Below are 26,739 nucleotides of genomic sequence, written 5' to 3'. Positions count from 1 at the left end.
CACATTTCTTAAAATTTGATGCTGCTGGTCTGGGGACCATACTTGGAGAATCACGGTCAGTACCACAGTTCAGCAGTTCTGCCCCAGCTTTAGCTGCTTAGATGATTGTTAGGCTGGGCCATACTTTGCTATATCTTCTACCCCCAACTCTGTGCTTAGCAAGTCATATGATCTCATTGAGTTGAACAAATAAATCAATAAATCTGAAAGTGCTTTGCAAAGGTTAAAATGATTTACAGATATAAAATGCCATTAGTAAGGTAATGGGATTTGCAAAATGTGGGGGTCAGGTAGAGACAGTTCTGATTCTGAGGCGTTTTGACAAGAGCTCTAAATGAAATGCCTTCAGTGAATTTAAATACATTGTGATTCAACTAAAGGGTTGCCGTAAATTACTCTGTTGTCATGGCATATCAAGGAAGTTGATGGATAAAGGGACATACTAATGAAAGTCTAAGTGACAATATGAAATGAAATCTACAGTCCCTAAGCGACAATTTTTCCAGAACATTGGGAAGGCATCTATTCCTATCATTGCTGATTATCAGGACCACTAAGCTTTTTTAGGACTGAGGAGAACTTGTGCAGATCCTGCCTTTTTGGACCATACCTATGTGAATATTGGGAAGACAAATGATGAGAGACCATTTGGGAAGTGTAAAGAGTGAGAAAATATGTATCTTGCTTCTTAAAATGAGACCCTTCACGTAATAAAGTATAAAGTCATCTTTGATAAGTCTGTGCTGAAAAGGATGATGTGTGATTCCATATGCTAAGCATACCTTCATTTAAACAGACTCAGAATGTCCCCAGAGGGCTCCACCAGCCAGGGAGAAATAAATAAACAGCCACATCCCAAATAGGAGTTATATGTATATCGTTAAGTCCTGCCTTAGCAACAATAGCATTTGGCTCAAAGGATTACACTAGAATCTCTCAGCAACACAGCTGCACAGAGAGGAAATCAAAGTAGGAACTCAACACCTGAGCATAAGGCAATTGAAAACTAAAAGAAAAAGCACACTGTGAAGACTGGTCACTGCAAACTTTAATAATCCCCCTATAAGCAAGAAACTGTTCCATATGAGCAGCTCCTTCATAAAAAATAGCAAAACTCTTTTTTTATTACTTTACTTTTTAATGCCTCACTTCCATCATGTGAAAATGTTTGGCAGCTCTAACTAAAACTCAAGAGTTCTGAAAAAAGATAATACTAGTAATAATAATTTAAGTTATAAAAGGCAGTAACATTGCATTTGAAATGTATATCTTCACATTAAAAAGAAAATAAGTTTTCTAACCTTAATTTTGCACATAAAATATCTGTCTATGGTTAAACGTCCCTCAAAACCTTTTCCAGATTGTTAAAGAAGTCATCATGCTATAACTTGAGCTATTTAATCTCGTTTATTTTCTCTTTATGTGGCAGCCACTAGCTCTTGCTACTTTCTCATTACCAGACCTTTCACAATTATTGCTGGAAAGCATATCCATTTCACTGCTCTGTTGTAATTTTGCTACTTCTTCCTTTATTATAATGCTTGATCTCATTCTTATTCTTGTGGAATTCAGATTGTTAGTCTGTATCTTTTAGGTAGCCTGTTAACCTACAGATGACATTTTTCTCCCAACTCTCTCTATATTTTAATGCCTATGCATTTAGGCCCCCAAATGTCATCTCTTGTTCACTGAAAATCCTATACTTGTCACTTCTACAATAATTTAATCCAGAAGTGTCTTAAGTAATGGATTTTCTGGATTTTCTCACATAGTTTTCAAAAGCTAAGTCTCAAATTATAAGTTCCTGGCATGAAAAGATATTAAAAATCTAGTGTTAACTGAATTTAAAAAGTCTATAAGCTGTTCAAGTATTATAGAAAGTGTTATCTTATTTTTATTAAAATAAAAGAAAGGAATGTGTGCATAGAAACAGCACCAAAGAAAAATATTGGCTGGGCACAGAGGCTCACACCTGTAATCCCAGCAGTTTGGGAGGCAGAGGCGGGTGGATCACCTGAGGTCAGGAGTTCCAGACCAGACTGGCCAACATGGTGAAACTCCGCTCTACTTGAAATACAAAAATTAGCTGGGTGTGGTGGCCGATGCCTGTTGTCCCAGCTACTCAGAAGGCTGAGACAGGAGAATCACTTGAACCCTGGGAGGTGGAGGTTGCAGTAAGCTGAGATTGAGTCACTGCACTCCCACCTGGATGACAGAGCAAGACTCTGCCTCCAAATAATAATAATAATAATAATAATAAAATTTTAAATCAACTTATTCACTGATTATCTCTTAGGGGTGAGATTTTAGAGAATTTTCAATCTTTTATATATCTTATTGCTATACTTTTTCTCTACTTGTATACATATAACATATATATATATATATATAATACATATAATATATAGAATATATATAACATGGAATATGTTATATGTATTTAATGGTTGTAAACATTTAACACAGATCATACGTGAGAAAGAGTAACAAAACAGAAGAAAATAAAGATATGATTCAAAACTTAATGTGCTTGGCATTAAGACAGACAATGTAATAAATGATTCAAAATGACATTAAACCCTACTTGTGTGTTTATTTTAAAAAATCAGAGTCCTTTATACTCAGTATCAAGAACTCTTCTTGGCATGGAGACAAGACATCCTGTGAACTATCGCAAATCCCAGCATATTTTGCAGCTAACATTCTAGTGGAGGGGATAAACTGCCAACAAATGAGCAAGTTACCCAGCAATGATAAGGGTAATGGAGGAGCCTAATGCAGCGTAAGAGGAGAGAGGGTGACGGAGAAGTGACATTTGAGTTAGGGCATTCATGGAAGAATTCTCCAAGAAGGTGACATTTTGGCAGAGGAATATGTGAAGTAAGAGAGCAGCCAGGTGGTGCTGTCAGGGAAGAGCAGAGGAAGACACCAGTGCAAAGGCCCTGAAGCAGAACATGTGAGTGGCATTCAAAGTACCCCAGGAACCCATGTGGCTGTAGGACAGACAAAAATCAGGAGGTGATATGGTGGGAAATGATGTCAGAGACATGAAGTAAAGTGGGAGACAAATCATATAGTGCCTTACAGACCAAGGGAAGAATTTTGAGTCTTACAACAATTATTACCAGAATAAATAGGAAGTTTGAGAGAAACAGAATAAAATTAAATCTTATTATAAAAGAATCATTATTCTGTCTCTCCTGCAAAGAATATTGTTGGAAAATAAGATTTAAAAAAGGTAACCTGTTTGTTGAGAGATGATGCCTTAGGCCAGTGTTTGGGAATCTATGGCCTGTGACCCAAATCTAGCTCATTGCCTGAGAGCTCAGAATTATTTTTAACATTTTTAATGGGGTTCTACCATAAATGGTTATAGAAATACCTAAATAATATTTTTGATGTAGCTTTTTGGCTGGCAAAGCTTAAACTGTTTATTGTCTAACTTTTAAAGAAAAAGTTTGTCAACCTCTGGCCTAGGCAATGATGTTAGGCCTTAGGCCCATGCTGATTAATCATTTATTATTCTTCCATCCAAATTTTTATCCTGGAGAAGAAAGAGACAGAAATGATTGCCAGATGGAATGAAGGACGAAACATGAGGAAGAGTCATGTAATTGGATTCAGGATATATTTTAAAGGCCAAGTGACAAGATTTGCTGAGGGATCAGACACAGTGTGAGAAAGAGGGGAGTCAAAAATGACTCCAGGAGTTTTTATCTGAGCAGCTGAGTGGATGATGGTGCTCATTACTGAGTTTGTGATGAATGGGAAAGAAAAAACTGGGCCAGGGAAGGGGGAAATGAGATTATGTTGTTTTGGGTGTGGTAATTTTGGGATTCCTAATAGATTTCAAAATAGATATATCTATGGAATGTCAAAAAGGTGGTATAGATAACATGTACTAAGGAATTTCAGAATATGGCTAGGGGTTTAGACACTGGTGTAGGGTGAGGTTTGCATATGAATAATACTAGTAACCATACAAAGATCATCGTCGTTGTCGTCGTAGTCAGTTATCATCATCATCATCATTATCATGTCCCAATCTATTTTAAGCACTGTGTGAGGTAGCTATCAGACACCAGCATGCACCTACCAGACCTTCACCACAGGGAGCATAACTGAGGAAGGGCTCCAACTGTGATGCTCTGTAATCTATTAACTTCTTTGCATTAGGGCCATATCTCCCATGGAGAACTCCCAGTGGAGGTGGGAGCATGGCAGGAATTCCAAGGCAAGAAGGACTCTTCTGATGGTTGATTATGGCTCCAGGACTCCCCTTCAGCCTTGCCGAAACTTCTTTATATTACATGGCAGCTCAGGACACTTGCACTCCCCTTTCCTCAGAGTTAGGCTTGCTTCCTGATGGCTCTACCCTTCTAGATTTTCCTAGGTCCTTTCTATTGCCTTTCACATGGACATTTCCACTAGTTAAACACTTATAAGTTTAATCCCATTTTCATGTCCACTTCAGATACCCAAATCAGACAGCAGCTGAAATACAAGGTCTCACTAAATCCCACTTGAGGCCATAAAGCAACTCTCTAAAAATAGGTGTTTTGTTATTCCTATATCACAGATCAGGAAACTAATGATTGGAAAGGTTAAGTGATTATCATAGTTTTCACCCTTTATTTAAAAAGTTATTATTAAATGCCTACTTTTTTCAAAATCAGGTGATAGGACTGAATCGAGACTTAAACATGTAGCTTTCAACTCTAAAGTTAGAAATGCCAACCAATACATTGGAGTAGTGGTTCTCAACCAGAGGCATTTTTTTTTCGAGGGATATTTACTTAACAATGTCTGGAGACATTGCTGGTTGTTACCGGGGGTAGAGCGTGCTACTGGCATCTAGTGGGTAGAGGCCAAGGATGCTGCTAAACATTTGCAGTGCCCAACAAAGCTCCAACAACCAGGAAGTATCCAGCATCAAATATCAGTAACGCAGAAGCCAGGAAACCCTGCATTACATCAGTAGAATTTCACTGAGCTAGAAAAGGAGACAGATTACCATATCTAAATGAAGAAGAATCAGGACCATCAGGTATAAAAGTAAAAATAAATAAATAAGGTCTCCAGGGGAGAGGAAGGGACGATTTAGATACCCCTAAATAAGAAAGGAGTCAAAATCATTGCAATACATACTTACTAAATGCCTACTGTGGAAAACACACACACACACACACACACACACACACACACACACACACACACACAAAATCTGAAGGCCAAGGAGAATGGAAACCAGGAAAAGAGAGCTGATTTGGACTAATGTTACAAATAATTGACTTTTGCTGAACAAATACAATTTCAGCATTACCTAAAAAAACAGAAACAGAAATGAAAGGCATGCATGTATGTAATATACACAGACACAGACACACACACACATACACACTAACACATACACATTGTTTGTGCTTATATTCCAGGCGTCTATGCTCGCAGTTTTGCCACATATATATTATTTCTGCCCTCACTTTAAGAAAACTAAGGTTTAGATCTAGAAAGCAGTTGAATTCCCATAGAACCTAGAGCCAGAACCTGAGCCCTGTGCTCTAAAACTCTATTCTAGAATGTCTGTGAGCAATGAAAATAAGTGAATTGCTTAATAAAAACATTCTTCACATCTTAAGAGAGTTGATACTAATAATTTGGTACACAATCATAGAAAGCTTTTGTATAAGAATGCATAATTTAATGAACACAAACAAACAGAAAACTCCCAGCACTTTTACTTGCTTAGGCATGTATTTGTGTTGTCTTGTATATTTTACATACAAATAATAATATGCTATGATTTGAGACATGGTATAAAGTATGGGAAACGTAACATTATGCCAACTAAATTTACTTTCTTGTGACCCAAAGAGACTTTGTAACACATGGAGAATACAGATTGATAATTATTCTCATTTCCATTTGCAGATATGAATTGGTTAAGAATTTCACATTTAGTTTATTACTTTTGCAGAGATGCATTTTATTGATTGAATCTGTGCTTAAAGTTTTCACGAATATTACTTTTCACTGAAAATAGTTGCCCTAGAGAGTTCTAAAACTCTACTTTTTAGAACAATAAACAATGGCTTTGTCATTTCTTGTAGTAGTGTTTATATAGTATTTCCATTGGACAGTGAATGTCATAGCCATCAATACCAAAATTTGCCAGTAGTTTTTTAGCGGACTCATAAACCATTTGACAAAAATCAGTATCAAGTCAAGAGAGAAATATTCTGATCTTTTATTTTTGGATACATTTCCTTTATTATATTACTTAATTCCCTTTCATGGATTTTTTTGAATGGTATATAACTGGGTTATCATACACAACCCTTAGAAGATATATTGCTTAGGACCATGCAATTTAGACATATGTTATAATATTTTATCAGATTACATTTTTTGTTCCAGAGAAATAAAGGAAAGAAATGAAGACCACCAGTTTGCATACAAGACAGAAAAGATCTGATGAAAATTCTACTATGGACTATTTATTTAGAAATAGATTGGCTGGATAATGCTAATATTAATCACTGTGGCTAAAATTTGTTAAACAGTCTCTCTGCTCTGCATTTCAACATATATCCCTAAGAGGTTGGTACTAAACTTTCCATTTTGAAGATATGGAAAAAGATACATGATAAGGTTAACTAACCTATCTGGCTAGTAAGTGGCAGAGCTAAGTTACAAACCCAGGTGATTTTATTCCAGATTGGAAGATCTTGGCCAAAAGAATGTGTGTACTGCAACTCCCATTGAATCTCATATAGAGATGATAAGCTAATAAGCAGGCAAAATTATACACATGTTGTGAACCATGTGGAATTTAGGATTCGGTAGCTTACTTGATTAGAAATTTGGGGGGACAATTAGGTTTACTCCCTTGGGCCTAAGTTTCTTCCATTATAAAACAGAATGGAAGAGGTTATGTAATCTCTAAAGTACTTTGTCACTAGCTCAAAAGTACTCCAAGTACTCAGGAAGCCAAGGTAGGAGGATTACTTGAGGCTAAAAGTTGGAAACCTTGTCTCTAAAAATATTAGCTGGGCATAGTGGCTCATGCACGTAGTCCCAGATTATGTAAACTCCAAAGTTTGTTCTTGCTAGCTCAAAAATATTTCAAAGAACTCAGGAGGCTGAGGCCAGGGTTCAAGGATTGCTTGAGCCCAGGGTTCAAGCCTTCGGTAAGCTATGATTGCACCACTGCACTCCAGCCTGGGTGTCAGAGCAAGGCCCTATCTATCTCTGGAAAAAACAAACAAACAAAAATATCAAAGCAAATATCTTAGTGTTCAATCATTCTTTTCACCTATTTTATTTATTTATTTTAAATTATTTTTTGTGGGTACATAGCAAGTGTATATATTAGCGGGGCATATGGAATATTTCAGTAAAGGCATGCAGTTCGTAATAACCACATCAGGGTAAATGGGGTATACATCACCTCAGGTATTTATCCTTTGTATTACAAACAATCCATTATACTCCTGTAGTTATTTTTAAATGTACAATTACATTATTTTTATGCCTGTTTTAGATGCATTCTGAATGCATAGAACTAAAGTCCTTCTTTGGTACAGCAGTGTGAAATAGGAACTATAAAGAGTTGCTCTTATAGATGGAATGCTCTTCTGCGTTCTCTGTTTAGAAGCACAAGAATAAAATTTGGAATCTTTTCTGTTTGGGTCTCACATGGTAGACCCAATGCCAAACGGATAAGTTAAATACGACTTAGTAGAGGGCAGGGACAACATAGATTACTTATTTTAGTATAAACAGTCTTCTCCTTCATGAAGTGTCAAAGAGATGAGTGTCACAGAACATGAATGAGGACAGCTATAGCAAAAGGTCAGATTTATCATGTGAGAGAATCTTCCATGTGTTGGGCACCAGTACAGCCACATTCTTATAAATGAAACCATGCAAATTTAAAATAGTGAGCAACTTAAATATATCAAAATACTCTCACTTTATGTATAACATTTGAATACAAAAAAAACCTCTCTCAAGCAAAAATATAGTTAGAATTTTATCATTTGAAAACTGGTGAGTCAAGTCCACTGGAAGCTAGCTGTCTTTACCCTTCACATGGTGAACCCACTTTAGCTGGTCAGAAGAAATAACCAGCAAATTTATGGAGATGGCATGAAGATCAGTGGTTGCCAAGGGTTGGGGGAAGAAAGGGATGAATAAGTAGAACACTGAGGATTTTTAGGGCAATGAAACTACTCTGCATCATACTACAACGGTGAATTTGTGTCGTTATACATTTGTCTAAACCCATAGAATGTACTAAGAGTGAACCCTAATATAATCTATGGGCTGTGGTGATAATGATGTTATCAATGTAAGTTTATTAATTATAACAAAGGCATTGTTCTGCGGGTGGGGGGATGTTGATAGTGGGGGAGGATGCAAGTGTACTGGCAGAGGATATATGGGAAATCTCTGTACCTTTCTCTCAATTCTACTGTGAACCTGAAATTGGTCTAAAAAAATAAAGTCTTTCAAAAATATCCCTCTTGCTGCCCCTGATTGGTTCTGATTTGTCTGACATTGTCCCGACCACATCTCTCTTCCATAAAGTGACCATCTATGTCTCATTTAATCACAACAGGGACCTCTGACCGTGTCTAGGCATTTTCCTATAAATATAACATGACATTGTTTCCACCTAATGGTAAAAATATTTGTGTCTGTAAATAAAAAATGTCTTTAAATATATGTTGTCATGAAGTTTATGTGTAGATGTTAACAGGCAGAACTGTCTCTTTTGAGGCTTCAGTGAGACCTTATTTAACTTCCAAATAAGTACCTCCAAAGCCAAAAATCTTACAGATGAAAAATGAGCTATGATATGGATTATTTTTTTAGGCGTAATGGTGAAGACGCATGTTCATGATCACATAAAAGTATTGATCAAAAAAGAAATTCTGTTACAATACTACATAATCTATCAGAAACTATTATTTGAAGGATGTACATTTATCAAAGTATAGATGCTGCTCTAAAAACTACATTAGCCTTTAAACATAACTAATTGAAAAGGAACTCGAGCTTAATTTGCCATTTTTTTCATCTTCAATACTATTGACATCAAAAAAATCATTCAGAATGCTCATAAAAATTGCTTTCCATTTTTTTATGGCTAAAAAGAGTTTTTCAGAAATGAATTAATCCTCATTCCCTGACACATTTGCCAGCACTCTGAGATGAGAAGAAAAAAAAAAAACATTATTATGCACCCTTCTTGAGACAGCAGTAGAGGCAAGAGCTGAGTCCAAAATTATTCATTTCTACTTCAGATCTTGAAATATTTTCCGTGGCTGTGATGTGCAAGAAATAGCCAGATAATTTTTATCTCCACCCCCTCAAGCAACACAAATCATCTGCTCCCCCTTTTACAAACATGAAAGAGGAAAACTGTCCATGATTTGCGGAGAGTAGGTGTGTGTGAGATCTGCTATTTCCATGGCTGGTTCAGAAGCTGATGTCACGAATACTTCCTACACAGCAATATGGGAAACCACATTAGCAGCAGGAATCCCAGTTGGCAGAATTGCAAATTGTACCTGATAAATAGACAGTTATTTGGAGGAGGAATCCTCTGGACACCTTAGAAAAGTCAGTCAACGTTTTATTTAGAAGTTAGAAGCTCCTAGAATGGGGTGATGTATTTCAAAATGTTCAAGAAGTATAGTGTGGTACAACAATAAATGATCATTGTTATAATGTTTGTCATCATCATTATTAACATTACTAGAGCTGTATGCAAGTCTTTCAGTAGACACATAAATGTTTGTTTGTCCAAAAGCAAGGGTTTTGGTGATCAGGCATGAAACTTAATATAAAATTAAATTAAATTGAACTTTTTGGAAGTTTTCTTGAGAAAATCTGGGGTGGGAAATAAGGACTTGAAACTAGATTGGAAGATAATCTGGGATTCCGAGGGGACCCAAGATGATTGTAAGCATGACTTTGACAGGAAGTCATTTTAACATGGCAGTGACATAAATGCCCACCTGAAACAGCTGGTAATTTGGAGACTGAAGTACTCATGCTAGTGTGACAGCAGCAAGGTCACTGGATAGAACAACTCTAGGGGGCACCATTCATCCATTCCTTTATTCCAGGAAGTGTTATGGAATACAAGGTGTTACACAGAAGCAGCAATTTGGAAAGACCATCTTGATAGATTCTTTATAAAAACAGCATCTATAAGGTACACATTGAGATCAGTGTCACTCTGTCCATGCTCTCATCCCACTTCTGTGTAGACGTCATCTCCCTTTTTCTACTGTATTAAGACATCAGAATGGATCTCCCAATTCTGCAAAGCTCTTTCTACCCCTTCAGAGGCTTATTGTTTCTTCTGAGAAAGTTGGCTGGTTAACCTGACACAGCCAATCGATCTGTTGTAATAATAAATGCCTGCTAAATTCAATTTCCAAGTTATTGTTTATGTGTTTCAGTTCCTGCTCCATGGTTCTCTTGGAGGTCTAGAACGAGCAAGACCTGAACTTGGTAGTTACCCATGTTCAAATATAGTGTCTTCCGTACTTTGTAGTGACTGAATATTCCTTTGTTCAAAGATATACTTACAGAGATGCCCAGTAAATAAAACAGAGAAGCTATCGTTGTTCACTTTGGGAGCCTTTCCTGCTCATTGTCAGCCCCTACCTGTTGACTTCACTTGCTCCACAGCAGCTGCTGTGTGAATTCCATTGCCTGTCTAGACCTCTTCCATGCCCAGTGCAACTTAAATAAAATCTGTTTCATTGTTTTTAACCAAATTTCTGGGGATATAATAGCAACATAATTTGGAAATGTTCCCTTCTCAACTCTAAAAATGAGATGTGTTTCTGATAATTAAATCTAGCACTGCATCTCCATCAACTTAGAAATTAAATAATTTTTTAAAATAAAATTAGCATTACAATATTTATTTGTACATATAGAACTAGATTATTTAGGAGTTCAACTCATTCTGACCTAAAAGCGTTCCATTGGCTTAGAGGTAGCTGTAGCCCAAAAGGCTTAGAGGTAGCCCCAAATTCAAGCACAGCTTGCCTTCAGAGGAAAAAGAAGATGCAAGAGTCCATCTCTCTTTCTCACTCTTTTCCTGTTATTCACCTCAATTTATATAATATTGGCTTTATTTATGGGTAGGCTTTCTTCATATGGTAATCCGTAATCCCTAAGAAGACTTTCCTGTGATTTTCTTTCCAGGTAACACCAGTAGAGCTTTTGGAACTGTGATTCATTTGACCAGTTGTTTTTTAATTAATAGACTTTATTTTTTAGAGCCTTTTAGAGCCCTTTTAGGTTTATCAAAAAATTGAGCTGTGAATACTGACAGTTCCAAACACTCCATACACAGTTTTCCCTATTAACATCTTGTATTGATGTGGTACATTTATTACAACTGATGAACCAGTATTGATATAGCATTATAAACTAAAATCCACAGCTTATATTAGAGTTCAACTTCTGTGTTGTAGGGTTGTATGTGTTTTGAAAAATATGTAATGTGATTTACTCGCCATTACAGAATTGTACAGAATACTGTTCTAAAATTTCTATGCTCCACCTATTCAGGTTTCCCTCCATCCTGTCAAACTCCTGGCCACTAGTGATATTTTTACTGTCTCTCAAGTTTTCCTTTTCCCTGAATGTCATATAGTTGGAATCATACCATGTGTAATCTTCACAGACTGGCTTCTTTTACTTAGCAATATGCACTTAAGTTTCCTTTCTGTGTGGCTTTAGAGCTTGCTCACTTGTTTTTATCACTGGGTATTATTCTGTTGCATGGATATACCACAGTTTGTTTATCATTCACCTATCAAAGGATAAGCTGAATGTTTCCAAGTTTGGGCAATTTTGAATAAAGTCACTGGAAATGCTTGTGTGTAGGTTTGTGTGGACATAAGTTTCAAAGCACTTGGAGAAGTACCAACAAGAGTAACTGCTGGATCATATGGTAACACTATGATTAGCTTCGTAAGAATCTGTAAGACTGTCTCCAAAAATGGCCATACCTTTTTTCATTTCTATCTAAATGAATGAGTTGCTGTTACTCCACAGCCTGGCCAGCATTTGTCCTTGTCAGTGTTTGGGATTGTACAATCCTAATAAGTGTGTAGTGGTATCTCATCGTTGTTTTAATTTGCAATACTCTAATGAGACTGAACTAGTTTTAGTTGGTGTCCATTCTTGAACCAAGCTCTACAGTCTAGGGAATGGAATATGGTGATCAGTCAGGTCTGCATCTCCAGCCTTTTCTTTAAGCCCAGGCAACAAAGATAGTTTGTGATTTCAGTTAACAAATTCACAAATGCAAAGTAATTCACAATTAAGAAAAACAATTGGATGCCGTACCGATAATACATTAGCAATTCACAAAATACATACATGAACAAAATCTTCTGATGAAATGTAAATATTAAGAGTGTTTATATTTACATCATTATTAGGTGAAAAACACATGATATTTTACAAGGGCCAAGGAAAGAGATGGTGTACATATCAAGTATGTAAGTTGCGAGAAGTGGCAGTAGGAAGGCTGGGCTCAATTTCTATAATTTTTTGAAAAGTAGAATAAAATACATTTGTTTTGAATATTAATCCTTCATTGTACATATTGGTTCATGAGTATGTATAACTTCTTTCTATGTGAAACATATCACACAGTGTAAATGAAATAAACTATCCATTAGAGGTCTTTTACAATTTAAATTAAGCTATCATTCAATGTAATTACTAGTCTGAATGTTTTAAAGTTTTTCAAAATAAGAACTATGGAGGTTGTTTATTCTACAAGATGGTTCGTTGCACAATTAGGAATAATCAGCAACAACTCTGTGAATTGATGATGATAGGGTATGTTTTAGTTGAGAACATATTTTTGGCAACGAATATATGAGGCCTATTAATTAAACCCAAAAGATATTTTATATATGTTGATTCAATAAATGTTCTTTTAAAATGAATACATTGGCCAAATAATAGGTGGCCACTCTAGCTGCAATTGGTGAATTTGAATCTTACAGCAGGAAAGGAAGTACGGGTTAAATGTTTGTAAATATTGGCACAAGTTAGTGATGTTACTTGGGGAGAAAAGAAGAGAGTTGGCATAAACATTTCACAGTTTTATAATGGTATTTGTCCAATGATTGATTTAATCTTATGATTGATCATTAGCAAAAGTGTAAACCATATGGCAACTGACATTTATAAATGTACTTTTATCAGTCAGTTTTATCCATCGAGAACAGCAATTTAAAGATTCAATGCTTAAGTAGATTAATGCAGTATTCTGGAGAATTTATTGAGTAATAGTGTTGGAAAGATTCTGTGTAGAATCTTTGTAGAATCATGAAATAATAGTATTGGAAAAGAATTTAAACTGGTGATAGACTGTATTTACTTCATTAAAAACCTGTTTATTTCATCCAAAGTTCTGATAACGTCAGAAGTTAGTGCTTTCTGGAAATACATAGAAAATAAAAATTTACTTCATTCTTAAAAGATAGGAATTTTAAATACCATGTGGAAAACTAGATCTGACCTAAGTCAAATGGCCACGAAGTAAAGAAGTTTGCTGAAGAGAGGAAAATCCTAAGTATTTATACAAATTTCATCAATATTTGCTTTTGTTTTTATCAATATTTTAGATAATTCAGTAGAAAAATATGTAAAGGTAGAAGATGATTATTTGACAATTTCCCATATGGATGAATGGGAAATTATCATTATGCTACATTCAGTGTATACAGGAAAACAGACCTAGTCTATATGGTTGATAGAGTTCATATTTTTGTCCCTGTTCAAAACTCATGTTGTATTGTAAATCCCAATATTGGGGATGAAGCCTGGTGGGAGGTGGTTGGATCATAGAGTCAGATTTCTCGTGAATGGTTTAGCACCATCCCCTTGGTGCTGTTCTCATGATGATGAGTTCTCATGGGATCTGTTTGTTTAAAAGTGCGTGGCTCTGGCCCCGCCATTCTTTCTCACTCTGGCTCCCATTCTCACCATGTGATGAGCCTGCTCCCCCTTTCCATTCTGCCATGATTGGAAGCCTCCTAAAGTCTCCCCAGAAGCAGATGCTGCTATGCTCCCTTTACACCCTGCAAAACTGTGAGCCAATTATAAATGAATTATAAATGATTCACTTCTTTACTTATAAATCACTCAGTGTCTTGTAGTTTCTTTATAGCAATGCAAAGAAGGCCTCATCCAATGGTAATCTAAAAAAAAATGCATGTTAAATCAGATTGGGTTTCTATGTGAATTAGAAAACAAAGACTGATGAAATTTGTTTCTAATGTATACATCAGTAAAGAAAGGCAGATACTGATGAAATTTGTATAAATATTTAGTTTTCTAATATATTAAAATTTACAGAACTTTAGAAGGAAGGTAACTGACTTAGCTATCAATCACAGTAAAACTAGCAAAGTAGCTATAGGTTTAATCGGTCAACCTTTGTGTTTAAAATGAGACAAATTATTTTTGCCACCATAACAGCAAATATAAAACAAAGCACAATATTCTCTGATTATAAATTGGAGAACTTGGTTAGAAACTGATTCCTGTTTATCAGATGACTTAGGATATCATTTAACTACGATTTAAGCTATCATTTAACTGTCATCCTTAAATAATGTTATGACAAAGTAGATTTTCATTTTCATAAAAATTGCTATTGTCATTGTCATCTTTCTCATCATCATCCACATTTTATTTCCATGATACTTTACAACAGTCAAGTGTCACACTGCCCAAGATAAGTATATCAAACATGGTACCATATTTTGGTCAAAAGTTGATTTGGCTCTGAATTTACAAAAGGAGAAAAAGAGAAGAATCTGGATTGAAATAGTTTTGTAGATGTAATCTATTAAACATATATTAATATACCACAATAGCTCATTTGGATCACCATTTTTTCTTGTAGGTAGAGCACTTGACTGAAGGTAGATAAATATGGCTTAGTCATTAAGTAATTTCCCAAAACGTACTTAATCCTTTTGGGACTTGTTTCAGCTGTAGAACTAAGTGAACAAAGTCAAACTTAAGTCAACACAGGTACGTAGCTTACATAGCTACTGTCTTTCAAAACATCTTTGAACTGTCTTAGTGGAATGTCACTTCACATTTTCCTGACATCTTTAACACTATTTCAGTTTCCAAAACAGTTGCCAACTCTCTACCCAACTCTTTCCACTCTACTTTGGGTTATGTAACTTCCTGGCTTTTCATTCTTTGTGTAGAAATAGATCAGAATGTTTTTCTTGGTGACTTATTTTAGAGGATTCCAGCTGTGGAAACAAGCACATATGAAAAGACATAGCAGATTTCATCTAAATATTCTTTTAGAATTTTGCCAATCATAAATGTTTCTAGAAAACAGTGCTCTTGAAATTCTCCATTAGTATTTGCCCAAATTCATTTATTCAGTTTGGTCCAGAAAGAAGGGATTTGGTAATTTAAAGTGTAAATATAGGACTCAATATTTCATTTATTCAGAAGGGGGCACACTTGTTCTTTTAATAGCAGATGTATTTAGATTTGCTGGTATACAACGTTTATACATAAACTTGCCACAGATAACAGAACTACTCCTCATCATCATGGTTTTTTAGAAAACTTAATGCTTCTTAAATGAGAAGAATGACAGAATTCAACATGCAGGTTTCTTTTTAAAGAAGCGTTTCTTTTAAAAAGTTACAGAGTCCTTTTAGGTTAAAAACTTTGAATTTGTTCTTGTAATTTTTCAATGTGATTAGCCTTGCTGTTCATAAACACGTTTATGATCATGGAAATAACATGGTTTTGACAGCTTCTGACACATTTTAGTTTGACCTCTGACTTTTGGGAACTTCATAGCCTTAAAAACATTTTCTCTCCTGGTTTTCATTAATGATGTGTCATCCTTTGTATGCCAAGATAACACTGACCCACTGGAGAATAAAGCTTATGCAATAAGCTATCTTTCTCCCAGTGGGCTTAATTGTTCTTAGCCATAATTGTTTTTCCCAGAGATACAACATTGTCTTGGCGTGTTTGTCTAAGGAATTTACTCAAAAACCTTTGAAAATCATAGTCAGCTTTAACTACTTTGGCCTCTGTGTCCTATACACAATTAGTATTTGATCAAAAATGATAAAACCCAAGCAATTTAGAATATACAGTAATAGCTGTAATAAATACAGAGGATACAAGAAGATAGAATACATATACAATTAAAATTGGCTTTGAGGTATTGTTAAAAACTTGTATATGTTGTAATCTCTCTGACAATATATGTGACAATAGGGGATATCTTTAATATATAAAGCACTTTTACAAATAATAATGAATAGTTAAGATAATTCAATAGAAAAATATGCAAAGATTGAAGATGGTCATTTGACAATTTCTAATATGGATGAATGGGAAATTATCATTATACTATATTCAATGTATACAAGAAAACAGACCTAGTCTATGTGGTTGATATAGTTCACATTTTTGTCTGTGTTCAAAACTTATGTTGTGTTGTAAATCCCAGTGTTGGAGATGGAGCCTGGTGGGAGGTGGTTGGATAATAGAGGCAGATTTCTCGTGAATGGTTTAGCACCATCCCCTTGGTGCTGTTCTCATGATGATGAGTTCTCATGAGATCCGTTTGTTTAAAAGTATGTGTCTCTACCCCCACCGCTCTGTCTCACTCTGGCTCCCATTCTTGCCATGTGATGAGCCTGCTCCACATTTGCATTCTGCCATTTTTGGAAGCCTGCTAAAGTCTCCCGAGAAGCAGATGCTGTATGCTTCCTATACACCCTGCAAAACTGTGAGCCAATTAAACTTCTTTACGTGTAAATTGCTCAGTGTCCTCTAGTTTCTTTATAGCAATGCAAGAAAGGCCTGTTACAATGGTGACCTAAAAAATATGCATGTTAAACCAGATTGAGTTTCTATGTGAAGTACTAAGATTATCATGAGCCCTACCTAAGCAGGATCTCTTTCCTTCTTTAATTCTTGGGCTGGTATTTATCACATTTTTTTTCCTTCAACATATTTTCAGTATTTTGCCCTCACAAACTTTTCAAGAGAGCAATGTTGATACAGATATTAATTGATATTTCATTTCCAGATTAAAATCTTGTAATATATATCACTGATTTCAGTATATATATCCCTTGACTAACCATTCACGATCTTTTTTAAGGAAATGATCTGAGAAAGAGATAACTGTATAAGGATGTTTATTACCATGATGCTTAAAGTAGTGAGCAGTAGGTAACCACATAAGTATCAAGGAAAACTACTTAGTTAAATATGTTATGCTAAAATCCTTTAAATTAGTACTTCATAACTATTAATACCATAAAGAGAGTCTACACCTATTGATTTTTTAAGTCTAAATATGTGGTAAATTGAAAAAGTAGGTTAACAGAAAGATTATGGGGTAATTCTGATTTTATGAGGGAACCATTATTCTACCCTCTATGTTCATGAGATAAATTTTTTAGTTTGCACATATAAATGAAGACATGAAATACTTGTCTTTCTTTGCCTTGCTTATTTTGCTTAACATAATGTCCTCCAGTTTCATCCATGTTGTAAATGACAGGATTTTATTTTTTGTGGCTGAATACTATTCCATTGTCTATATAGACCACATTTTCTTTATCCATTCATCCACTGATGAATACTTAGGTTGATTCCAAATCTTCACTGTTGTGACTAGTGCTGCAGTAAACATGGTAGTGCTGATATTTATTTGATGTACTGAGTTTTCTTTCTTTTTTTTATGTATCTCCTTTATTTGGGACCATATGGTGGTTTTATTTTTAGCTTTTTGAGAAACCTCTATACTGTTTTCATAGTGGCTGTACTAAATTACATTCCCATCAGCAGTGTGCAAGCTTTCCCCTTTCTCTGCATCCTTACTGCAATCCATTATTTTTTGTCTTTTTGATAAAAGACATTTTCACTGGGGTGATATGATATCTCATTGTAGTTTTGAATAGCAGTTTTTAGATGATTATTGATGTTGGCCATTTGTATGTCTTCTTTTGAGAAATGTCTATTGAGATCTTTAGTGCATTTTAAATTAGATTATTTGTTGACTTTTTTTTAAAACTATTGAATTGTTTGAATTTCTTATATATTCTGGCCATTAACCCCTTGTCAATTGAATAGTTTGCAAATATTTTTTTTCCATTCTGTAGGTTGTCTCTTTGTTTGTTACGTGCTAACTAGCCTTGGTTGCATTATATTGGCCATGCAATTCACAAAACTAGTCTAAATGCAACAGTCATCCTGGCTCATGCCTATAATCCCAGCACTTTGAGATGCCAAGGCAGGTGGATCTCCTGAGGTCAGGAGTTGGAGACCAACCTGGCCAACATGGTGAAACCCCGTCTCTAGTAAAAATACAAAAAATTAGCCAGGTGTGGTGGTGGGCGCCTTTAATCCCAGCTTCTCCAGAGGCTGAGGCAGGAGAATTGCTTGAACATGGGAGGCAGAGGTTGTAGTGAGCCGAGATGGTGCCACTGCATTCTAGCCTGGCAATAAGAGTGAGACTCCATCTTCAAAACAAAACAAAACAAAACAAAACAAAACAAAACAAACAAAACAAAACACATTCAACAAAGAGATCTCACTCCTTGTTGGAAAAAAACTGAAATTTTACATTACAGAGAGCAAAGGAAGGAGTAAAGAATAGGGATCATTTTTATAGTCTGCTCCTCTAGCTAAATTCTGAGAAAACACACTAAATATAGAAACCCAAACCATGAATCCAAGGCAGAGAATAAGGTTTACTATGTCATGAGTAGGTATCAAAAAAAACAGGTTTGCAAGTTCTTGAAGCATACATGTGAGATTCCTATCCCAGGTCCTTCATTTTCTAACTACAGAAACTTAAATAATGCATCTGTATGAATATCTTTCTTCTTTAAAATGTGGGTAATACCTACGATTCTCATCTTTGTTGTTGTTAAGAATAAAACAGGATTACTTTTTTAAAAGTTCTTTACTGGGGCTTCACATTGTAGGTGCTTCATAAGTGTCTAGAATAATTCACTAACATTATTATGATTAACCATGCTGTAGTTATTAGTGAATCACACTGGACAAATTAATGAACTAGCAAATAGAAACAAAGAATCAATACAGTGGAAATAAGACTAACGTCAAAGATATTTGGTTGGGATCATGGATTCTAGGTCTGTGCAACCTTAGGCAAGTTACAGTATTTCTCTGGACCTGTGTTGTTTCTAAGAAAATGATGCTGCTCCTCCTTAGAGCTGAAATGTCATTCTGCTCTAAGAAAATTACAACTTTCTCACTTTCATTTTCCAAATTGTATTACTGCTCACAAAACAATATAATATTATTGTATCAGAGAGTTTCAGGGCAAACAAAGATGATCAAGTAAATGTTTGAATGTTTGGGAAAAGAGTGGACCAGGGTGAGGAGACCCAAAGTTATCACCCCAGTTGTTAAGTAGCTGAGAAGAACTCCACACCTGTTTAATATTTCTGGTCAACAGGTTTGTCTGATGTTATTCCAAATGATTTTTGTTTTCAGTTATAGTAACGTGTGACTAATTGCTGGTATGTGTTCTTAATGAGCATATATCAAATTTAAAAATAAAATATTACTTAAAAATACCACAAACAAAATCACACAACTTTGAAGCTGAGTCCTGTTAAGTAGCTGATTGTGTGAATTGTATAAGAATATGAGATACAACCTAATGAACTAATGCACCTTCTAGTATCTATCATACACTACTCTGGTTAGCACCAGTGGCTCCAAATGACAACAAAGTGTCATGACATCAAACAGTAGAGAAGAATTCCACCAAAGAATACTGAACACTTTTATTAGGAAAATAGGAAAAGGAAGAAAAATATGAAATAGTGGCAGTTTCTTTCTTTGGACAAAGTCTGAGTAAAAACTATTACCCTCAGGGTAGAAAGTTGCTTGAAGTGGGAAATCATACTTCGAGCTGAAATCTTGGGACATTTTTCACAAACCTATTAACTTCTCTATAGCTTCCCATTAAACATCACAAGTGGTTTATTTCCATACCATGTGGGCCAGTGGACCAAATTTTGCTTTGAATTTCTCATTCTTTTCTTTTCTTTGGCTGTTTTACTGATGTTCGTGAAATTTCTCTTTTTTTATTTTTTATTTTTTTATTTTTTGAGACAGAGTCTGACTCTGTCACCCATGCTGGAGTGCAGTAGCGCCATCGTAGCTCACTGCAGCATCCATCTCCTGAGTTCAAGCAATTCTCCTGCCCCATCTCCTGAGTAGCTGGTATTACAGGTGCATGTCACAGTGCCTGGCTAATTTTTGTATTTTTAGTAGAGACAGAGTTTCATATCAATGGGAAAATGTTTTTCTTTCATTCCTAAATTTTAGGAGATTCCTTGTGATCCTCATAATCTTTTAGCAAGGGATGTTCCAAACAAAAGGACAAGAACAAATAAACAAAAAACCTATATAAAATCATTTTAGTGATGCTCTGCAGAGATTGAATAACTTATGCCTGTAAACTTGGGTAGTTATATAGCCACTGGAGCTCCAAGTTTCTCATCTATGAAATCAGGATAATGATGATAAATAATATTGTACGTTTTTTCTGACAAATTACGTTTTATATACATTATCTCTTGTAATCTTTACAATAACGCTGTGAGACAGGTATTGTCACACTCAGCAACATTTAAAAATGTCATTACACAAATCATCATAGTCTCTATGTCTGTAAGATAAATTTTGGCATAATGGCATTACACATATCCATGGTGGTGAATATGAACCGCTGTTCATATGTACCAGTCAGAAATTCTCATTTAACATTGGTTATGTCTGGAGGAAGAATTACTTGTTAATATGCAACAGATCTTTCTGAAGCACCTCATATGTGTCTATCACTTAGCGCTGTATGGGTTTATCACAGTTCTTTATGATAAAGATAGAGCAATGAACAAGATAGAACAGGGATCATCCATGAAAATCTTATATACAAGTGGGAGTGGGAAAAGACTATGGACTAAGAAACAAAAAATAAACATATAATTCAAAAAGGGAAATGGTGCTGTGAAGACTGTATAACAGGGTGATGGGATATAAAAGGAATGGGAGTGTCCTGGAGATACTACAGCTAGAATGATCGGGGATTACATGAGTAGGTGACAGTTGTTCTGAATGTTGGCCACTATAGTGCAAGAGAATCTTGGTCATACAAATACCAACCTACGTAGACTTACACATAAATAAGCATAGGTGAATTTAGTGGATGACCTAGTGTGGCCTAGTCATGATCCAACACCCAGTCACCCTGCCAAAGTAGAGCCACCTTGCTGACCTGTGGCTGGTTTTAGACACTTGAGAAAGTTTCATCAAAATTAAAATACTACCCAATAGAGCCCAGCTCAAATTTCTGGTACAAAGAAACATGAGTTAAGTAGTTACATATTAATTTGTGGTAGTGATAGTGAACTAATGCAATTAATATTATCATTATTTTAAGGAAGAGAGGGTTGAAGCTCAGAGATTATCTTTCTTGCTTTAAGATCACACAACTAGTAAGCAGAAGAACTAGTCTTCCAGACTCCATCATAGAAGGGCAAAAATCATTTTTGCAGCTACATCTTCAATTTCTATATCCAAGTTGGTGTATCAATGTGTTTTAAGGTTGTGCAGCTCCGATTTGTCATGATGTAGCCATGCAGCAACACCTTGAAATGTATTTAATGCTGGTCGTAATGAATGCCTACAATGTGGTTGATATGGTTTGGCTGTTTTCCCACCCAATATCACCTTGAATTGTAATAATTCCCACATGTCAAGGGCAGGACCAAGTGGAGATATTTGAACCATGGGAGTGGTTTCCCCGCTACTGTTTCAAGTGAATAGGTCTCACAAGATCTGATGGTTTTGTAAATGGGAGTTCCCCTGCACAAGCTCTCTCTTGCCTGCTGCCATGTAAGATGTGCCTTTATTTCTCCTCTGCATTTCACCACGACTGTGAGGCCTCCTAAACCATGTGAAACTGTGAGTCCATTAAACCTCTTTCCTTTATAAGGTACCTAATGTCAAGTATGTCTTTATTAGCAGTGTGAAGACAAATTAATACAATGGTCAATATATGAGGGAGCTGTCCAGAGCTGAACTTGCCATCACAATGACCTTGAAGGAGGGGTGAGAACAGGCTCCTTAGTTTTGCATATTTAATTTTATGCATATTAAGACCAAGATTCCAGATAAAGGTTCTAATGAAATTTCCTAGAAGAAACTGCTTTCTGGAGTCAATACAAAGGCTCAAATGAATTTGGTTCCATTTTAAAAGTTCACATGCAAAAATAAGTAAAGTGCCTTGAAACTACAAATGAAGAGGTTACCTCAAAATATACAGAGTCAAAAACAGGCTCCTGAGGAGGTAAATGTGTTTTAAATAAGGAAATCTCCATTCTAACTTTTTAAATGTCATTCATTCAGAAGGTAAATCAGCAGGAAAATAGAATTTGAACAAGACTTTTTCATGTCTAATTAAATAAGAATGCTATTCAATTTGTGGTCCTAATAAAATAAAATTTATAGCAGAATTTTCTGTATTCAAATATGTGAAAATATTTTTTAATATACTTTAGTGTGGTTTATACTGAGTTAGTTCTGAGGATGCTAACACTAATACTTTCCACCCAAATGTTGATACATTTGTACTTATTCCATCTTAAACATTCAAATAGAGTGTTAAAATGATATCCATCATGTCATCCAAAAACCTAGAACATAATTTTCTAGTCTTTATTATAATTTCAATTATGTGGAAGTTAAACATATGTGACTGTAACACTTTTTTAGACTGTGATCTACAAAAATAAATCATTCCCCTGTTGAATAATTCAATAGGTATATATACTGGCAAAACCCATGTTCTGGTAACTTGGTTCCAACCCCCAATAAGCCTATGGAAGAAGAGTTCAGTAAACTATTAAAACTCAAAACTTAACATGCAGTGTAATAGTTCTATGCTGGGGTGAACATTGTGTATTATAATTGCATATTGCGGAATCTTCTTATTTGAACTTATAGTGTCAGAGAGTTTCTAGGGAAGGTAACATGGAAGGTAATACCTGACAAATCAGTAAAAATCAGCTAAAGAGATGGAATAGAATGCTTCATCTCAGTGAACATTATTTACCAATGTGTAGAGGCAACAAAAGATTTGCCATACTTTGAAGAAGTAAGAGAAGTTCAATGAAACTAGAAGTTAGAATTCTTGAAAAGATGAAACAGGGATCAAGAATAATAAGTCTGGAGTGGTAAGCCGGTAAACTGGGGTTGTTGCATCATGGGAGTCCCTTTTTATCAAGTTAAAGAATTTGACCTTTCTCCTAAGAAGATTGGAATTAGAAATGTTTTAAATAAGAAAGCAACCTGGTTAGGTTCACATTTCAGAAAAATAACTTCAATATGAATCAAAGATCATAGACAAATGAGAGCAGCAAAGATAGAGGCTGAGAAACTCATTTGGAGCAAGCTGTAGTGGTTCCAGGTAAGAGAGATGCTATTGGCCTCAACTAGAATGCTGTCAAATGGGGATAGAGACAAGTAGCTGGAAGCATCATATTTTTAGAAGATTAAATTGACAGGGCTTCAGATTGGGTACAACAGAAGGTGAGGATCAAGGGCTAAAGAAGCTAACTAGATTTGTGAGATTGGTGACTGCTGGCGGATTCCTCAACAGAACTAGGAAACATAAAAGAAATTGGCAAGCAAACCTAATGAGATCATTTGGTGTCATAGTAAGGTTTTCTTTTTGTAAGACTCCAAGTGAGATGGTTAGCAGAACTTTGTGCCTGTGGATTATGAACAAAGTCCTTTTCAGGAACAGATTCTGAGCTAGATATATAAACTTTGAGATTATCAGCAAGCAGATGGTAATTAAACATGGGAATAGATAATATTACTTAGGGATGATGTATAAAGAAATGATTCTCAAACTTTGGGGTCAGATTAATTACCCAGCATACATAATAAAATTTAAAATCCTGGGTACCAACTCCAGAGTGTCTCATTGCATAGGTGTAGAAAGTAGTTCCCAAATCTGCCTTGTTGAAAAGTAGAGCCCCACCCAATGGTTCTGATGAAGATGATATTCTGACCCCATTCTTGCATAGTATCCTGAGTAGTATCAGAACATAAGTGATGGACAAAGAAAGAGGAAACCAGAAAGAAGACTGTAAAGAAGTAACCAGAGGTATTGAAGGAAACTCAGGAAAAGAAAACATTACAGATTCTATGAGAATATTGTGGGTACAAAGTGGTGAACAGGGTCGAAGTGTTCAGATAAAGTAAAGAAAAAATCTAAAAACACCCACTGGATGTAACAAAAAGGAGGTCATCACAAAGTTGGCAAGAACAATTTTGGTAGAATTATGTGGGCTGAAGCCAGATTGCAGTGGGTTGAGGGTTGAATATGAGATGAGGATAAAGAGACAAGAAGCAGAGGCAAAATGTTATAAAAGAAGTTAGGACCAGAGGGAAGGAAGTTGCTGCAGCAGAATGTGGACTGAGGAGTGAGATGTTTTTAGGAGGGAAACAAGTTGAGTGAATGTCCTATCTCACACCTGAAGTGCGCCATCCTTAATTTCATTTTAAAGTTTTTTTTAAAAAAAACTGAGTCATTAAAGTATAATCTACATATTATAAAATTCATCTGTTTAAAGTATACAATTCAATCATTTTAATAAAATTACCGAGTGTACATGCATAACCACAATAGAGTATTAAAGCTTTTTTATTGCTCCATATTCCATATGCCCATTTACTGTTAATCCCTGTTCTTACACTCTGCCACAGGCAAACACACATGCAGTGTATGTCTCTACAGAGTTACCTATTCTAGACATTTTACAGAAGTCATACAACATGTGGGTTCTTTTGTGCGAGGGTTCTTTTGCTTAGTATAAGGTTGGAGAGGTTCACTCCTGTTGTAACATTCATCAGCGCTTTATTCCATTTTTACTGCTGCATTGTATTCCATTTTGTGTATAGAACACATTTTGTATATCCATTCCTCAGCTGATGGACATCTGGATAACTTCTACCTTTTTACCATCATTCATGAATGATATTGCTATGAATATTTACATGAAAATCTTTATATAAGCATAGGTTTCCATTGTTCTAGAATAGGTATCTAGAAGTCTGATTGCTGGGTTGAGAATGTCTGCTTAGTTTGTTAAGTTTGGGTTGAACTTTCTAAGAAATGGTCCAACTTCTTTCCAAAGTGGCTGCAACATTTTACATTTGCACTCTTTCATCCCTGCTCTAATAAGTACATACTTACTTACCTTTAAACCTGCATTTATTTAGTCATCTTGAAAGAGAAAGAACTGTGCCCTCTTTGGATAGTGGGGAACAAAGTAAGGTGCTTCTTTGGGTTCTGTGCATTATGATTAGGCCAAAAATGATGGAAATATGAATTAGCATCAGCCTGCCCCCTAGTGGTGGTCTAGGCTGCTGTGCAGTCAACCTCAATCCATGGGACCAAACTTCCAAGGGATCTACTCTTGCCCTCCCACCCTCTGTCACTCTACCTCCATCTTTTCTTGCAAAGACTAAACAGTGGACAGCAAGTTTAAGTATGCTCAAACAAGTTTAGAAAGCGTATCGTGAGGTCCAGTGGTTCACAAACGCCAAACTGTCTAGTAGTCATATCTACCAGAGATACGGACATCTACTATCATGTGCTTAAACATCAACTGCTGGGGGAATTGGGCAAACTTATTGAAGTTCATGTAAGCTCAGTTATTTTTTTAGCTCTACAGTGAGGATTATGATAGCACCAGGCTTAGTTATACTGCAGTGATTCAATGAAATTTCATATATAAAGCACCTAACAGTTAAATCTAGAGTTGGCATTCAAGAAATAGTAAGTGTTCATATTTTATGATAATAAAAGTGGTCAAGAGTTCAGTCAAATGCTACAAGGACATTCTATTTATAAAATTATTTTTATCTGTTCTCATTGGCTTGTATCCCATGTTTATGTTCTCCATTTAGAATTAAAATGCCTTTGAATTTAGAACTACTGTAGACTGTATTTATTTGACAGTCTACAGTGTTCTTTAGACAATTTATTTGATATTAATAAGAATCGTAGAAGTAACCGCAATACTGTCTTTCATTTTTTATAGTAACAATGTATGAGAGAATTTGCTAAAATCTTCCTGTATGTAAAGTTTAATACAGAAAACATTTTCATAAGGTAAAAACCTCAGATAGTCTGTGTTGGACAAAATATTTCAGCCACATCTTTCTCTCTGCACCCATCTTCACTACCTGTTGTACCGCTGCTGCCAATGGAAATGACAACATCAATTACAGCTGGTTGATATTTGATAAGTATAGAGGCTAGAAAAGTTTGTGTGATGTGGTTCAGATCTGATTCTCATGAACTTTTGTTGCTTTTTTATCAAAGAGAAAAAGAAAGACCAGAATTAGCCTGAATCTAATGATTACTGCAGTCCGCAATTCAGCAATTCAGGATAGTTGCAGTCTCCTTCCCAAGCCACCCTAACACCTGCTTCCCTATCCCCATTAACATAAAGTTTTCTCCCCAAAGTAGCCAAAGGTTAATTGGAAATTTTATCCATGCGAAGTAAGCTCACAGGCCTTTCGTTTTTCTCTTAACAATACTGCAGACTATGT

General features: G+C 35.5%; 1 long non-coding RNA gene across 1 annotated transcript in view; it reads right to left on the bottom strand.

Moving 5' to 3' along the window:
- LOC108285578 overlaps window positions 1-26,739 on the bottom strand; it is a 165,141-nt gene that overhangs the window by 133,764 nt on the left and 4,638 nt on the right. The window contains exon 2 of the long non-coding RNA XR_001817642.1: window positions 15,244-15,332. This is a non-coding gene — a long non-coding RNA (uncharacterized LOC108285578). The remainder of the gene's footprint in view (window positions 1-15,243; window positions 15,333-26,739) is intronic.

The sequence above is a fragment of the Cebus imitator genome, unplaced genomic scaffold (assembly GCF_001604975.1).
Source record: "Cebus imitator isolate Cc_AM_T3 unplaced genomic scaffold, Cebus_imitator-1.0 Scaffold302, whole genome shotgun sequence".
In the NCBI taxonomy this organism is placed as follows: Eukaryota; Metazoa; Chordata; class Mammalia; order Primates; family Cebidae; genus Cebus; species Cebus imitator.
The sequence above is the reverse complement of the archived record's forward strand: the minus strand, read 5'-3'. Positions and strand labels throughout refer to the sequence as shown.